Source organism: Equus przewalskii, chromosome 9 (assembly GCF_037783145.1).
Source record: "Equus przewalskii isolate Varuska chromosome 9, EquPr2, whole genome shotgun sequence".
Lineage (NCBI taxonomy): Eukaryota > Metazoa > Chordata > Mammalia > Perissodactyla > Equidae > Equus > Equus przewalskii.
In genome coordinates this window covers 174046-187140 of record NC_091839.1, presented here as the reverse complement: position 1 = coordinate 187140, position 13095 = coordinate 174046, and positions in this window count along the sequence as shown.

Below are 13095 nucleotides of genomic sequence, written 5' to 3'. Positions count from 1 at the left end.
TCCTAGACATCCTCCAAGACACTCCTCAAGTCCCACCCTTCTCAGGAAGCTTCCCTCTAAAGTGCACAGCTCTTATTTTCCTTCACCCAGCACCATTCCCTCTCTTTCTTGTTCAGCATCTGATTTTTCTTGGGGACCCATTTTTCCTCCAGCTTCCATCCCTGCAGTCTGGGTGTGGCTCAGTCCACCTTCTTGGCTCCAAGGGTAGGCTATGATGAAAGGTTGGCCTGTCTGGGAGGGAGTTGTACCTCCCTGGCCAGCAGTCGGTTCATGTCTGGGCATACGACCAGATCAGAGCCAATGAGAGCCTGGGACTTCTGCTGGAACTGTTGGGAAAGAAAAGTCCTCTTGTCAGAAAAACAAAGTCTGGAGCTGCTGGTGGCCATGTGTGCCACCCCGTAGGGAGGTTTGTCTGAAAATGAAGCCAACACCCAGGAAAGCAGACCCAAGACGAGAAAAGGCAGATTCCTAATGGGAACTTGGAGGCCCACATCTAACCTTGCCTGAAGCAAACCCTCCCTCTGGTCTTTCCAGTTCACGAGCCGATTAACACCCGTTTATCACTGGGTCTCTGTCACAGCAAACACAGGCCGGTCCGATGCCTCCTGAGGGAGGCATCTCTCAACTCTCAGCCTTGAGCACCTCAGCGTCCAAACTGCCGAGTCTGTACAGCCTGGAAAGGAAAGTCGCTTCAGAGAGGACTGTTCACCGTCTCCCAAGGAGTGTGTCTGTCACCCCCCAGCCAGGGCACTGCAGGAGCCTGCCCCCTCCATCGTCTCTGTGACCGTCCCCGCCTCACCAGCCTGAGAGAGAGCCTCGCACAGGACATGTGCTCAAAACATGATTTGCTAATTGGCTGGGTTTCCTAGGACAGGTCTGTTTTGTTTTCTTTTGTTTTTGTAAATGAGGCAGATTATGCTGCTTTTCAAAATATTTGGAGGTGACCCTGATGCTGTATAAGTCCCCCAGCAGATCTGCACTGCTACTTACGTCTCCCTTTGCTGCCGCAGACCGTGCTTCCTACACACACACCCGCGCACACACACACTGGCTTTTTTCCAAGGATCTCTTTTTCATCTGTGTCAACAGCAACTGAGAGGTTGCACAGGAATTCCTACCCAAGGAGAAGAAGGAAAGGAAATAACCAGCTGGTAATTATAACCCTCTCTGCTCCCTTTCCAAGACGTTATTTAAATGATTTAGTTGTTTTCTTCCAACACAGTTACTGCTGGTGTCACATGGCTCCACTTTGGCATAGGGAATTATTGCAGGTGTAGCTGTTTTTAACTGCCTCCCAGCAGGGACTACCTCATTCCCTCTTCCCTGACACCGTGGGGCAGTGCAGGCCTGGCTGTGTTGGGCAAGCTGCTGACCACTAGGATTTGGGCTTGTCATGGCTCCTGAGGGGTGAGGAAGAACCAGAGGCCTCTGCCCCGATCCTTTCTGCCCTGAGGACCCCCGCCAGGTGGCTCGAGGCAGCGGAGCTGAGGAAAAGGCTCATGAAGAATGCGAGCTTCCCTCAGGTACTGCATCCAATCTGTCCTTGTCCTTCAGCTCGAGGAATCAAGAAACTAATGGCCTGCTCTGCCTTCCTCCCAGGAACAGTGAAGGAAGCCACTGCTCAGTTTCCACTGGACTCCAGTTCTGTCTTTGAACTGAGCAAGGCGCAAATGACTGGCTCTTCTTCTGGAATGTTGGGTTTCGTTAGCACCCCAGCCTTCGCTGGCTTCTGTTCCAAGGTCTGCAGCAGTTCTGCTCCAAGCGCTTCAGACCTGTGACTGCATCCTAAAACTGAGACAGACGAGCGAAGACCAGCCAAGGGCTGGCTTCTGAGACAGGGGCGCATGCTGAGTGCCCCAGGCTACATGGCTGGGCAAACTCAGGGAGAAACCCTCCCAGGGAAGGCATGTGGCCAGGGTGATGCGCAAGAATGTCCTCAAACACAAGAAAGAGGGAGAAAGAAGAAAGGGAGAAGGGGAAGGAAGAGGAAATACAGGGGGTAAAAAACGAAACTTGAATTGCCAGTGAATAGTCCTTGAATAATTTACATTTCCAACTAAATCGTATGTTCTTGACACAGTGTCTGAAAAATACTTTTTATATAAAAAGAAAAGGGCCCCTAAGCGCGTATTTCTACCATAGGTTTCAGGAGCGATGTGAGATGCATTTCAGAGCTGGGCAGCCCTGGGAAGCGTTTGAGTCCTCTCAGTTTTGCACCAGGAATGATGAGTGGAATTAGAAGTCGTCTATCGGGCTTCGCCTTATTTCCAACCCATTTATTCAACCCCAACAAACAAACCAAAATTTACTTTAAGGTCATTTAGCTATCTTCTATCAAAGAGGAGCCTTTTTTGGCCAGAATCCACTGGGCCTCCTTGATGAGAGAGTCTGTGCCCTAGAGAGTTCTGCTCCCAAGGCCACCGCTCATGCAGATGTCTTACTTACAGGACTGGGGACGAGGACAAGTAAGACATTTGGCAGAAAACAAGACCCCACAGAGTTCTGAGTGGGAATAACAATAACTCACCACACCATGGCTTGACGAGTGGTGTAGGTCTGCGCCCAGGAACCGAACCTGGGCCACCGGAGTGCCCTGAACTGAACCGCTAGGTCCCAGGGCTAGCCCCTGAAACTCCACATTTTGTCTGGGAAACAACCCCCATAGCCCATGACAGGAAATGGTTAACTAAACACAGACACTTAGCCTCAAAGGAATAGTGGATGGTGACTAAAGAACAGAAAAATGTGATGAAAGTACACCTGTGATCAAAGTAAAACCCAATGCTCTGGACTCCACATGCAGTGCTCTTTCTGCCTCAGCATCAAAGGCAGGTCGCGGGCTGAGGGCAGACGTCCTCGGTGTCAGGGCTGCCTGGAGCTGGGTCCCCGGGTATGGCCCTCCCCCGGCCTACAGACAGCATTATAGAACCTGAGGCTTTCCAGGCATCCTGTCTATACAGGAGGCATCCCCTATGGAACGATTTTTGTCCTGCATACTATACTGACTTTGTCGAGATGCCCTAAATGTCTGCATTCAGCTTTCCTTTTTCAACAAATCACAAAAATTCAGCAATGAGAGCTATTTTTCAAATTTACTTGGGCATCCTATGTTTTTATTTGCTAAGTCTGGCAATAATTGCACACTATTTATCCCATTTAATCTATCATTTAATCCATCCCATTTAATCTTCACAACAGTTCTATAAGACAGTTGCAACTATTCTCATGTTACCAGTGAGAAAACCAGGCATAGAGAGAGTCAAGAGCTTGCACAAGACCGTACAGCAGAGTACCGAGGTCAGCCACACAGCCACACAGCCAGGGGGCAGAGCCCTGCCTAGGAGGTCACACCGCCTCCCATGGGTGGGTGCTTAATCCAGGGCAAGGAACAAATGAGGAGAAATTTTGAAATGATAAAAAGGCAGGACCATCTCTCCTGGCTTTGCCTTAATCCTTTTGCAGACCCTGGAGCATCTGGAGCCACTCTTAGGGTGTTGGTGAAGGGGTGCTGGCCAGGCGATGTGGCGGGAATGGGGTCAGGTGTGAAACCCGCTGGAGATGGGGGGCAAGGGCAGGAAAAGGAGCGAGAAGGGGTAAACCAACACAGTTGGAGCACAGATGAGCACTGGGGGCAGGAGGAAGAGAACCGCAGGCTGGAGGGACCTGGGTTGTGTGCAGCTCTCCCCTGTAGGCTGCCTCTCCATAGGCATGGCGGGCACACTGCCTAGGGCCCAGGGGGCTTTCTCAGGCCTACAAGATTATTTTAATTTTCTTTTAAAATCAGAATGAAGGGGCCGGCCCAGTGGTGCAGTGGTTAAATTCGCACGTTCTGCTTCTCAGCAGCCCGGGGTTCGCTGGTTTGGATCCCAGGTGAGGACATGGCACTGCTTGGCACGCCATGCTGTGGTAGGCATCCCATGTATAAAGTAGAGGAAGATGGGCACGATGTTAGCTCAGGGCCAGGCTTCCTCAGCAAAAAGAGGAGGACTGGCAGTAGTTAGGGCTAATCTTCCTAAAAAAAAAAAAAATCAGAATGAAAAAATGTAGTAATAATGAATACATAATAATGAATCCAGCCTAGATTATATTCATCTTTATTCAAACTCTCTCGTAAAGTATAATTTGTAATATTTTTTATGGAAGGGCCCTAAGAAGGTGAAAGTGTGTCAGGCTCATAGAAGTCATCATGCAGCCCTGCCCCGGGGTTCTCGAACACAGCAACAGGGGGCAGACTACCTTCCTTAGTGCCATCTTCTGCACGTGGTGAGGAGCATTCTCGCGCTCCCCAGAGCTCCCCAGAGCGCCCCAGGTCTTCACCCAGCCCTTCTCTAAAAGCTGAGAATTGCACCAGCCTTCTCCGAGCTCACCTCTGTGGCGCGCTGCTGCAGTAGGAAGTGGCCAAAGCTGAGGAAGAGGAGGGGAGAAGAAGCATGTGCTGGCAGAGGGCCAAAGGTGCGCTGACGTGTAGGATCTCTGCCGGATGGATGTCTCATCCCAATCAGCAACCCACACCTGGCCTGGCCCCACCCCTTCCCCCAAACTCCTGGGGTTACTGATGGGCTGGAGGGAAAGGAAAGTCAGCTCAGGAAGAATAAACACACACACACATGTACACACGCACACCCCCCCCCCCCACATTCACACAGGCACACACACTTGCACACATACATACATCACACATATACCCACAGACTGACACACACACATCCACACACATAAATACACACAGAGAAAAGGATGGAAAATAATTATACATAGAAATCAGCGAACATTTAAGAGAAGAACTCTCCACTGGGGCGAGGCCATTTTTATAGGTTCCTTAGACTAACAGTTAGCGAAATCAATCACAGCACGTCAGAGCACAAAGGCATCACAGAGCTCATCGAGTCTGCCTTCCTCATTTGACAGACAAGTAAATGAGACTGGGAAGGGAGAAGGGGTTAGCCCAAGGTCACCCACTGTCAGTGGAAGGGAGGGCATTCAATGGGGAAACTGCTGGCACTGGTCATCAGAGAAGAGACGTTTTCTCAAAGACAATGAACACAGAATATTTGTGTCTATTCCCCCAGGCAGGGTGAAGAGCCTGTCCCAGATCACTCAAGCGTGTGAGGGTCCCTCCCCACCCCCACGGGCCCCAGTGCACTGTTACTTATAAAGTATACACCCAAGATGTGAGGCAGGAACCTTCCCAAGAATGCAAGGGACATCCGAAAGGAGACCAGTTGCCCTCGCCCAAGGCTCTGAGCGAAAGATAACAATTCTATTTCAAATTCACTGACTCCTGCAGGGAGGCAACTGCAGCATTCAGAAAAGGCTTGGAGACGTGCCCAGGGACCTCCACCTGCTTCCCTGTGGGTGGGCAGGATGCCCCCTTCCTGATACAATTTGAGGGACACCAACAGGACCCCCACGTTCCCCAAAGGTACCTGAGCACCCACCGTCAGCGTGGCTCGTTCAGATTACTTTTCACTCCTAGAAACAACCCTTCCAGAGATCCTCCCGAAACTAAGCGTTTCTAAGGGGAGAAACCCTGCAGTGCCGGGAGGCACCTTGCGGAGGGCGTGCAGGTTCACACTGGGGACCAGGGTGCGGAGGGGGCCAAGCCGCGGCTCTGCATCTTGGGAATGATTGACAGAGCTCGGGATGCCGACCCTGCGGGGGAGAAGCCTCACAGCGAACAGAACCTACAGCAGCATTTCTCAACCAAGAAAACGACCCCCTCTGCAGAAAGGGGTCGTGTACCTCACTCAGAGAAGAACCCCCAGCTAAAGGGACAACTTGTGATTAATGGGCCAGACTTCTAGTAGTTACCAGAGGCAGGTTTCAGGTCAGGGTAAGCAAGAACTCATTAACAGCTCATGGGTAGAGTTGACCAGAAGAGAAACACGCTGTATCAGAGAAGCAGAGGGATTTGCCTACATTCTGGATTTAGAATATAAAGTACTCCTCAGAGGGCTGGTGGAGACTTCATTCGGTGGTGATGTGGGCTTGGGAATGGTCCATGTATAGATATCAGAAGTGGAACCTTCCAAGTTTCCAAGAATGTTTGGGAGTCCCTTTGTGGTGATCGTGCTCAGGGGAGGGGAGGTGCGCAGGAGGCACCTGCAGAGAGTCTGCAGTCTTGCCACCTCAAGAACATAACTGAACTTCAAGCAAGGGGACCAGAGGATAAGTAATCAACTACAACGGGCTACTCTCCTGGCTTTTCCACGCTAATGCTAATGACGTAATAATGAAGAACACCAGTTCCAACTGAAGTCAACAGTCATCAGGGCAGCGTAACACATGGTCCTGAGAAGCCCAGCCTGGAGCAAGGATTTGAGTGGGGTCTGGGAGATGGGAGGGCAAAAAGAGTAAGATCACCTGGAAGGTCTTGGGAGGCAGTGAGAGGGGTATAGGAGTCCCTTTGCTCAAGTGCAAGGGTTTGTGAAGCCATGTTTCCTCCTGTGTCCCCACCGAAGCATGGAACCAGGGGAATGGACAAGATCAAGCTCTGTGAAGAATAGACTTCAAAGTCAGCCATGGTCAGATAATCCTATGGTGAGCATGTTGACCAGAGAAGATACTAGTTATAACTAACAATTATTGAGCACTTATTATGTGCCAAGCACTATTCTAAACACTTTGCGTCAAGCCTATAAGGGGAAACTTCGTGATGCTATGCTACAGATGAGGGTGTCCCAGGGCTCTAGCTAGTAAGCAGTGGAGTCAGGAGGTGACCCCAGGAAGTCTGACCCAGAGCCTGGATCCCTTTCCACTCTACCTTTTAATCGAGCACTCATGTGGGGCCTGCATGGTCCTCAGCATTTTACAGGGACAAGCATTTTGACACAGTCTGAGCCAGAGTTGAGACTCTGACAGGCCGGGGAGACTACACAGGCCCTATGGGGCCCACTGTGAGCTGTGGGCTGAGCAACTAGCAACATTCCCGGGATGTTCCCAGGCTTGTTCCCTGATTCACTAGGACCCAGGAGCCTGTGGGAATGACCTAAACCAAGTCATGATTGGCTTTCATAAATATGCAGACATAACTGACAGACCAGGGCTCCCCAAAGCAGGCCAGTTTAAGGACAGACAATGGAACCCCTCCGGGAAGAAGGCATTTCTCCACTTGGCCCGATGGAGCGGTGGGCCCAGGCAAAGGTAAAGAATGTGCCCGGCTGTCTCTAACTCTGTCCTCATTGCCTGCCCCAGATGCTTCGAATAGAGACAGCTATTGTACAAAGGTCTGTCCATCGGCAGGTGTCCACTGCAGAGCTAAGGGGACTGTGTCCCTTAGAGACAATGTGAGAATCAAGACAATTGGAGGAGGTGCTCAGAGGAGTGGGCAGTAGCCTGTGGCAGGGGTCATGGTGGTCTGGGAGGGGGCGGGCAGTTGCCAGACAGCCACCCATCCTGGGCAGCAGAGTCATGAGGATGAGTGAGGCTGCAAGAGGGGGATCTCAGGACAGCCATGATTAGGTATGTGGCCACTGCCTGCTCCAGGCTTCCTGTTGGGCATCGCTGGGGAGGGGTCCTGGGCTGCCAGCTGGTAAGGGAAGGGGTGGCTCACAGCCAGGCTCTTATAAGTTGTTCATACTTGCATTCATCATTGGTGAGCTGAGACCACTGGCTACACTTCCCAAACCCTGTAAGCAGATGCGATTATTAGGCCCAAATTATGAAAGAGGAACCTGAGACACACAGAGGGCAAGTAAATGTTTCCAGATCGCACAGCCACTAAGTGGCGGGACCAGGAACCAGCCCCGGCCAGGTCTCACTCTCCACGTCATGTTCTTCTTGAGAAGTTCAGTGGGATGATCTCTCAGGGCCCTTCCAGCCTGAGTACACATCCTAGAAGTCATTAAGACCGTACTATAAGGATAACAGTAACAGAAAATACTTATGGGTGCTTCACAGTAAGTACATAAAGTACTTCCTATTATTAATATTCCTGTTTCATAGATAAAAATGAGTATGGTAAGCATTATTAAGATTCACTAATATCCAACTCTCCTCTACTTCATGGTCCTTGAAGAATTGCAATTCCCAGCCCCTTGAGTTTAGGCACTGCCGCTGGCTGGTTGCGACCAGTGAAAGACGAGCAAAGGTGACTCATGCCACATCCAGGCCAAAGCACCTACATGCTGGTGCCGGGCCACCACCCCTCTCCCTCTGCCCCCGTGATGCTGCCACAAACCCCAGCACCTCGTGCTGAGATGACAGCAGCTTCTGTCAATCTGGGCCCCTTCATGACCGACAACTTATAGAGCAGTCCCACACCCCCAGCAGCCCCACCCCGGACTTGCAGCAAGCTTGGGAAAGAAATCTAGGCTGTTTTAAATGGAGATTTGGGGTTGTTTATTGTCTAGTCTGTCCCTGACTGATAACAGTGAGACCCAGAAGGTTAAGCAACTTTCTCAAGCCCACCCAGCTATCAAGAGGGGGAGTGGGATTGGAACTCTCAGAATCAAGAGTTTCATCAGGGTCTTGCCTCCTGATGCAGCAGGATGAGGCTGATAGAAGCATCAGGTGTGAAAGCAAAGGGGAAGGATTCCCAAGGGAGAGGATCAGGCGTGTCCATGAGCTCCAGACTGCTGGGGACAGGAGTCACAGTGAGAAACGGGGTGGCATTGGCTGTGCACCAGGAGACAGGGCTTACTGCAGTGGCAACGTCCCTGCCCAGGATGCTCCAGTGGGAGAGTGACGCCAACACGGGCTCACCTGGAACACGAGTCAGGTAACCAGAGATGGGGAGGTGAGTGAGGGGACCTTCAGTAATGAGGCAGGAACCATGCCAAAGCTGGAGCACTGACTCCAGCCACTTCTGCTGCTGGGTGGCCCAACAATGAGCCTGGGACAAGCTGTCCTCCCCAGACAGAGCACACAGGGCTGCCTCCAAAGATCACAGCACATGGTGCACATGGAGGGCTGGGCACAGCCCAGAGATGAAGGAAAAGTTTTCCCAGGAGACCAGGATGGCCAGCTCCTCGCTGCCTGCTCCGTTGTCCTCATTAGCCATGTCCTTTGAAAGGCACCATCTCTCAGCCCACACCAAAGGCCAGAGCCCAGCTGCCGGGCACAGGGAGGCCAAGAAGCTCTGGGAGGACACGGGGGGAAACAGCAGGCGGACATCAGCAGCAGGGCTCCATCTTGGGCTCCTCGCTTTCGTAGGAAGCCATCTCTGGCACATCCTTGTAATGGCAGCACATGAGTCCTGACGCCAGTGTCACGCAGGCATCATCACCATCTCACATCCACAACACCTTACAAAGCTGTTCGAAGGGTCTCCTGTTGACATCTCCCAGTAACTCGGTGACACTGGCCAGCTGGACAACGGTGTATCCCCACTTACAGATGAGATAGGGCTGGCTATCGTTGTTAACAACAGCCACAGCCAGTGCTGGATTCGTGCACTGACCCCCGCACCTGCCCCTCAGCCCAGCAGTCAGTTTTCTTGACCCTCAGAAGCAGCCGGGCAGAGGCGACCTGCAAGGAAAATCTCAGGCTGGGCTCAAGCCAGTCACGACTGCTGCTGCTCCTGTCATTCCTGGTGTAGGACAACCAGTCCCTTCATTCCTGAGCCAGGCATGAGGCTTAGAGCTCACAGTCCCATGGGCGAAGGAGTAGGGACACTTCAAGGCAACTCCTCGGGGAAGGGAGATCCCCGTCCCTCGCGCAGATGGGCGTGCAGTGGCGAGCTGCCATCCGTGGCCTCCTCTGCAGGTCTGAGGCTCAGCAGCCACGGGTCTACGTGGGGCAGGGGAGACACGCAGGAAGCTCTGCACACTCACACCTGGCTGGCCTGAGGGCCTCGGTAAGGAAGCCTGAGGCAGAAAACAGCCCCCACTGTGACCCTCGATGGGCACCATCGAGGCCTTCAGAGAGCCCTGCAGAACAGGTGGAGGCACCCGCTCCTTAGACCCAGGTCTTCCTGTCCTTGCTGCTTCGGGAGCCCCAGAGCTGAGGCTTTCCCAAGGGACTTCCGGGCCCCTGGCTGGAGCAGCGCATTTGTAAACAGGCCACAGCTGGCCCAGAGGGAACCCGCATTCAGGTAGACTGAGGCGAGGAGCCCTCTGAGCAGGAAAGAGGCCTTGCAACGGCCCACCCTCTGCTTCAAGTCCTGTCGCCTCCAGAGACTTCCTGGGTTTTCCAGCCGAGGGCTCCCCTGGGCCTCCTCCTGGAAGCCCTTGTTTTCTGGCCGAGACGTCTGGCATGCTGGATGCTCCTTCCACCCATGCTTGGTTCCATGTAACTGGGGATGTTCCCTGTTTCACATGGTGGTTGGAGTCAGGGCCTGTGGCCTGGGCACCCAGCAGGCACAAATAAACACCCAGCTCGTTGAAATAAGTGTCATTTGATAAATGGACCCAGTGTATCATGTGCCATGCCAGCCTGTTTTCTGGGATTCCTTTCCTAAATTTCTGCACCCCTTAAGGCACAGCCACATGTGACTAGAAAGCGAGGATTCCAAACTCTGATCAGCCCTCCCCAAAGGGCCATCAGTGCCTGCTCTTGCCTGGCTATGTACGAACAGCAGGCCAGTCTCAGCCTCTATTTCCTTACAGATAGATGCACTCTCTCAATTTTCTTGAAATAACAGGACCCATTATGATCTGTATGTTATTTTTCTGATTCTTATAGGGATACATACTAGAAATCATATCATTTGTTTCCTAATAGTAAAATAAACAAAAACACACAAGCATAATGATATTTGGCACTTGATACTCAGTGTCAGTGAGTGAGGGGCAAAGGGGAGCGGTGGAGAGTGTGGCGAACTCCAGAGCACGCGGCCCGTTAAAGGGGCAGCCACTCCTCAGCTCTCATTGTCCAGGAAGACAGGCCCAGGGATGTCAGACCTTCAGACATTTTTCAGATGCTATAAATCCAGATTGCTATGTGAAACCTCCCTTTAAATGTTAGCCAATAATTACTTCATCTAAAAAACTAGTGTGTGAGCTAACTGTGTGCATTCAAACAAAACCCCATCAGAACGCCAGATATGGTCTCCTATAAATGCCAGTGTACAATGGCTGCAACAAAACCGTGGGTCCCCCGTGCCCTCCATCAGCCTCTGCGAAAGGGATACTTAGTTCAAGAAACCCCAGCTCGGGTCCTGGGTGCCAACTGTGAAACTGCAGGGTGAGAGCTCGCATCTGACAGGCGCTGAGTTTCCAGCTGCAAATGGCAACACTTTGTCAAAGCCCGCCTGGTACTTCTCCATCCCACCATCAGTCTCTTTAATGACAAAAATAATTAACACATTCATATAAAAGCACAGAACGAAAGAGAGCTTTAATTTGCCCATCTATTTCAGGGTCATCCCTGTTATCAATATATGACAAGCTAATGGGTCTTAATTAAAGCAGCAGCAGTAAAGCCATTTAGGAAACTAAGGGATTATTCTGAGTCCCAGCGGTGACAGTGCGCTCTGTGCACCGGGGAAGATGACAGATTTGCTTTCCGCAGTGTCTCAGATGTATCATCCTGAAACCACCTGCTCTTGGTGGTAGAGAGACGTGTTCTTGTCTTTGCAGAAAGTGCTTTGGTCTGGTGGCTGCTCCAGAATGGCAGCAACAATGAATTATGGGAACTAGGTAAGGGCATGAGAACCAGGCAGGATAAGAGGGTATTAGCAGGCCAGATTGCAGGCCAATGATCACGACCCCAAAGCATTCATGAGCCAAAGGTCAAGACAGTACTGTACCTCAGAGTCATTCTCATCCTGTCGCTCTTTGCCATTCTCCAAACCCAATAAGTTTCTGAGCACTGTGGACTCTATTTCAGGAATCTCTCTCAAATCCGGGCCCTCGCTGTCACCATCTTTTCCCTGGAACCCTGCAGAGCCCACTTCACCGCCAGTCTCCCTCAGGGCCGAGGCTGTGACCCTTAGGTAACGTCCTCCTTCCTAAAGCACTCAATGGCTTTGATTTCCAGAGCAGAAATTAAAAATTGACCATCTGACAAACAAAACAAACTTTGGCTCACTGAGTATTTATAACATTGAATTCATTTTATGTGTAATTGGGAGGTTTTGCATAAAAATATGGATTTCTTGCAAGACTGGGCCCACATTCCTGGGTGGCAACACTGGGATGGAGCGATCTCATTGAGGCTCACCAGGTGGCCATCCTCCCACCACACCCTATTCCCACTTACAGCCTCGGTGCTCACTCACATTACTGCCCGGGCCTGCGGGTATCGGAGTTTGCAGGCCATGACACATAGAGGCAGAAAACAGAAACCCAGGACACAGAAGGGTTCTAACAAAATGTTCAGATGTCTCTTGCTAGGAAGGAAAATAATCTCTGGACATGAGCGGTTCAGCACGCACCAGTGAGCAGAGGTGCATGGTGTAGCCAGAGAGAAGGGCAAAGGTTATGGGAAAAAGACACAGGCCCACAGACCTCAGTGCTCTGCATTTTGTCACAAGCAATCACACCTTCTTACAAAAGAAAGAAGAACAGCAAGTCCCTCAAGACTAGGACATCTTTAACCTTGACCCAGATGGCATCAGCTCAGGGTGGCCCCTTGGAGATCCATGAAAGCCAAAAAAGAGGGACACGGAGAAGCCGGCATGCCTCGCTGGCCCTGCTGGGCTTTGAGTGTTGAACGTCTGGCGAGGAGCCCTTTGTCTGAATTAGAGAGTGAATTTACAAACCAAGTTTCTACCTCATCCTTAAATACTTTCAGCCCGACTCTTATTTTGAGATTCAGGGACACACGTAACAGAATAAATTCTCGGGCCAGGAGCCGTGTGTCCCCTGCTGATGGGAAACCTCAGTGGTATCTCCCAGGCCTGACTCTAAGGACTCTGCTGCTCAGCTGAGCTGGCCTCTGAAACACAAGAATTTGCTGTCCCAGCCAGGAGCCTCACACCCTGTCCGCTGTCCTGCCTCGTCGGGCCCCAAACTGTCTGCCGACAGACCGTGGCCCATCTAGCCTTCTGTAGAGCACATTTTTGGCTCCGTGTAAAACAGAAGGAGGGTAAGACTGGGGCCCACATAATACACAGCTCCGTGGGATAGTAGCCAAGAAGTGCCCTGAGCTCCTTGAGGGGTTTCTCACCCTCATTTGCCTCTCAGGACTCAGGTGTGCCCAGGCCCGGAAGCC